The following is a 4,744-nucleotide window of genomic DNA, read 5'->3' as shown; positions in this document are numbered from 1 at the left end:
ATCGCGTACGGATCCGTTTGTTCATCATTCGCGGTCGGATCGGATACGGAGTTCGCGAACGGACAGAATACGGAGAAGCCCGCAATAATATGCTGTGTTTTGCTGGAAACGGTTCGCGTACGGTCCGCATACGATTCCTATTTCAACCGCGCGCAAACACGGAGAGTCCGTAACGGATTGTTCGCGAATCACCTGTGGTCAAAAAGTTTAAAAATACACTCGTTTCAGACCGTGTCTAGGAATTACCATCAAGCACATTCAGGTAATTGACGACAATCGCAAAGTCACGCGCGAAACTGAAATGCAAGGAAGACGAACATGAACCAAGAAAACTTGAAAACATACTTGTAAAATTCCGGGCCTGAGGAAAATTTCAAGGCCCGGGCCCGGCCCAGAAGGCCCGGTAGCAAAAATTTTGTCATTTTGAACCGAATTTTGAGCTCTCAATACAATTTTTTCTTTTTTTTTGTGCTTTTTGGATTGTTTGATCAAAAAATATCAAAAAAAAACTCGAAAATTTTTTTGATCGAAAAAAATCACATAAGGGTCCCCCCTTATGTGATTTTTTCCGTTTTTTGAAATTTTCAAAACTTGTGGAATGACTGGCCCGTCGGACCGGGCCGGGCTCGGGCCGGGCCTCCGAAATTCGGGAAAAAGCCCGGCCCGTTACAAGTATGCTTAAAAAGGCGAAAAACCATTGTCCGTGGAAATTAGCAGAAATCAAACGTTTCAGTGAGCACCACTAGTTTAGCTAATTTAGGCGTAACTGACTATAAGAAAACTAATTTTGCTGAAATTCATATTTTTAGATTTAGTAACAAGTCGTAAATAACACAGTGTTACTCAAAGTGTTGAGTGGCCCACAAAATTTGGTTGGAATCTAAAATATATGCAAACCTCACAGACAGGAATCTGCACGACAGCAAAGTTGGGAAATGCCTACAAACGCGCAGTGTGATTATTACCCTCAAACTGTTCTACCTCTTTCACACCCCTCTTGGCAACTACCATAGTTCGAAGACCTTTTGTAAAAGAATCCCAAGTTAAACTGGAAAAGCACCCCACCACTCCGAACCAAAAAAAAAAGAGTGTATGTGTGCAGTGCATCTCTCTTATGTGTGACGTTCTCCTCTCTGAATTTATACTCTCGGCGCTTGTTTCGGGGTCGTTCTCGTCATTCTCGTCGTCGATACGGGCGGCGGGACGAACGAGCGGGAGGGAAACGAAACGGCGCAAAAATAGAAAAAGCGCACGGGACCGGGCACCGGGGGCAACAGAAGAACAGCATGGTGTATTAGAAAAACTCATAAGGCGACGAGGAGTGGGGAACCAAAGGGAGCGAGGAGGAGAGGGGGGGGGGGGGGGGCGGCGTAACATGAAGGTGTTTATAATTAAAAGTAGCGGTGTTTGTTTATAATGGAACAAGAAGACTGCAAAATGTGCAGCCACCCCTATACTTGCACTTCGACCTCAAGAGATATCAAAAGTCATGTTATCAGTTGACTAATTCTTGGTATCTCTTCTGAGAACCGAGATAATTGAGCACAACATACAAGCACACTAAAAACCGAGCGCCAAACGATTTAATCAGTCATGCCGTGCTTGCACTGTGAGCTCAATTATCTCGATTTTTGTAAGAGATATTAAAACTATGTCAACTGATAAAATTTGGTGATATATTTTATCAAATGACTAGAGTGCTGAGCCGACTCGAAAATCGACACAATCGACATTCAACAATTCGACAAGGCTATTTGTCGATTAAAATCGAACTTTTTGTTGTCGATTTTTGTCGATTTTGCGTCGACGAAAATCGACAAAAATCGACGAAAAATCGACTTTTTCGGAATTCAATTGAACTTGTGGTGGCGTAGAAAACTCAACTAGCACCGCTTTGAAATGACCTAAAACATGCCAGGTGAATATTTGACCATTTTTAGACCCAAAAAAGGTGGTGGCCTAGAAAACTCAACTTGCAAAAGTTAGGCCATCATGTCAAAATGATCTAGAAAACACACCAGGGGTCATGTTAGGGCATTTTTAGGTCATTGTGAAGTGGTGGCCTAGAAAACCAAATTTGTAAAAGTTAGGCCACATTTCAAAATAGAGCACACTGACAGTTTCAAACAGGCAAAACAACAAAAAATAGACAGTATCTAGGTCACCGGCCGTGTAATCCTCTCGGACATTAAAGTCGATTTTTGTCGATTTTTTGTCGATTTTTCGTCGATTAAAAAACGACAAAAATCGACTTTTCAAAAGTCAATTTTTGTCGATTCATTTCGATTTTGAGTCGATTCAAAATCGACAAAAATCGACATTTGTCGATTTTCACTTTCATCGACTTTTGGAAAGTCGAGTTTTGATCGAGTCGACGAAATCGACACCGATTTTCGTCGATTTTCGTCAATTTTTGTCGATTGTCAACAATCGACACAACACACTACAAATGACTCAATTTGGAAGTCTCTTGTGGGATCCGAGATAATTGAGCATAACACACGCGCACTGAATCAGAAGAACAAGAAATAGCACCAAGCAATTTTGCGTTTTGGAGTCTTCGTTACATTAAACCTGACATTCTCACCACAATTGTACTTTTTTGACGTCGTTAACGCACAAAAATCTTTTTCCCCACAAATAAAATGTTATATATAATCCGCTACATAAAAAAAGAGTCAGAACCACCACTCGGTGCCAGGTCATGGGATTCCTGAGAGCATGTTCTTTTTCTTATCGAAACGAAAAATGTTTTTCTGGGCTAAATCGAAAAAAAAAGTTTATATACACTGCAATCAACTCTAAAAGTTTTACACACACACACACACACACAAAACTTTTGTAACAAAAAACTGGAGAGGAGTTTTGGGGTCACTTTACAGCTGGTGTGTCTTTAAGATTTTATAAGGAAAACTTTCCTATAGGTTGTTATCGAGGTGAGAAATCTAAAATGAAATGAAGTGAACCTGGAAAAAAGTTCAAACGTTTCGTTCTCAATAAACTTTTGAGATCAGAAAACACTTGGCAACATGCCAATTTTCCCGTTTTGATAGATTTGTAATTATATAGAATTATAGAGCCGAGTCTGCTTGAGAGAGGCACACACGGGAATTGAAACTAGCACATTGAAACAATAATCAAAGCTTTGAGAGAGATTGAAATAATTGAAAAAAAGGTTGAAGGCGGAAATTGTTCGTTTCCCATGAGAACCTTATCAATTGGAGGAAAAGTGTATTCTGATCACCCAAAGCCTAACAGGGGTGGTGGTGTTTATTGAAGCGAAAATTGTGAGCTATGAGAAGGGATTAAACATTTGTGGAGTTTTGTTATTATTCAAATGATGGTGAAAATCGTCGGTTTCTTTGAGAGTTTACAAAATCGCCCCTTTTCACCGAAAATGTACGCTCACACGATACGTACGCTTTGAGCTCAATTATCTCGCTTACTATCAGAGATATCGCAATTGTGTAGACTGATAAAATGATGGTGATAAGATGATAAACATTTTATCAGTTAACAGATTCTTTGTATCTTTTATGACAACCGAGATAATTGAGCTCAAAGTTCACATATAGGATGATGTTAGAGCATTTTGGCATATGTATTCCTTGGGTTTGGTCCAGCCCATTCATAATATTTTGGAAACGCTTTGTGTTATAAAATCAGGAAAAATTTGAAATGATGAAAAATAAATGTTTATAATCTGCTAACGAATCCGTTTCTGTTTTTATTATCTCTCACAATTCGTAAACTCAAAAAGACAATTCTCAATAAGACCCCAACTTTCTTAGGATCGACTATGACTATTATGTATCCTTCAAAAGCGCTGAAAATTCGCTTCAAAACGGTGTAGTTTTCATTCATTTTGGTCAATGTTAACGCAAGTTATGCGCCTTTAAAGATAACCGACGTTTAGAGAGACGCAGACAGCGAGAGCACTCTCGCTTCTCTGCGTCTCTCCTCAGGACTTTAAGTCGCTGTATCTCATCATTACCGGTGTCTATTAATTTTACAATGTTGCAAAGTTTTCATCGAAGTATCTCAATTTTACAGTGCTACACAGTTATATTTCTATTGCAAGTGTACAAGTATGGTTGCTTGTCATCCACAGAACTCAGCTGACCCCAAACGGTGGTATATAGCTCAGTCTGCTCTTTATCACATACTTGCGGACGAGCCCAAAGCGGGCCGTGGCGGGCCCTGTCATAGTTTCTTTTAGGGTTGATATTTTTTGACCAACTAAATCAGATATGGTAGAACTCGACGAGCACTACAAAATGATAGTATTTGAGACACTGTATCATATTTGTGAACAAAGTTACAAGCCAAAAAGCTGCAAATGTTAATTAGAATTTTTAAAAAGTTTTCTAGCTATTTTCAAAGATTCTTTCTCGATTTTCCGGTTTTTGTTTTGTCTGAAATTTGATGGAACGGTGTTCGTGAAGATTACTGCAGGTTACTGTAGATAACTTGTTTCCTTCTGTACTTTTTTTTGCAAACACTTTCCCGTCAAAACGCAGAAAAAACTAATTTTTTAAACAGTTAACTCTCTCAATGAACTCTACAGTAATCTACAGAAATCTTCACGAACACCGTCCTGTAAAATTTCAGACAAAAATTCGAAAAAAATCGAAAAAGAATCTCAAAAATAGCCTAAAATCTAAAAAGGTCTATAAATTTCTTGAAAAATCGAAGAAAAAAATCATTCATTCTTTCGAAAAAGCGCAAAAAAAAACGGTATTTT

The sequence above is a fragment of the Caenorhabditis briggsae genome (genome assembly GCF_000004555.2).
Source record: "Caenorhabditis briggsae complete genome, chrV, whole genome shotgun sequence".
NCBI lineage: Eukaryota > Metazoa > Nematoda > Chromadorea > Rhabditida > Rhabditidae > Caenorhabditis > Caenorhabditis briggsae.
Note: the sequence above shows the minus strand (reverse complement) of the source record.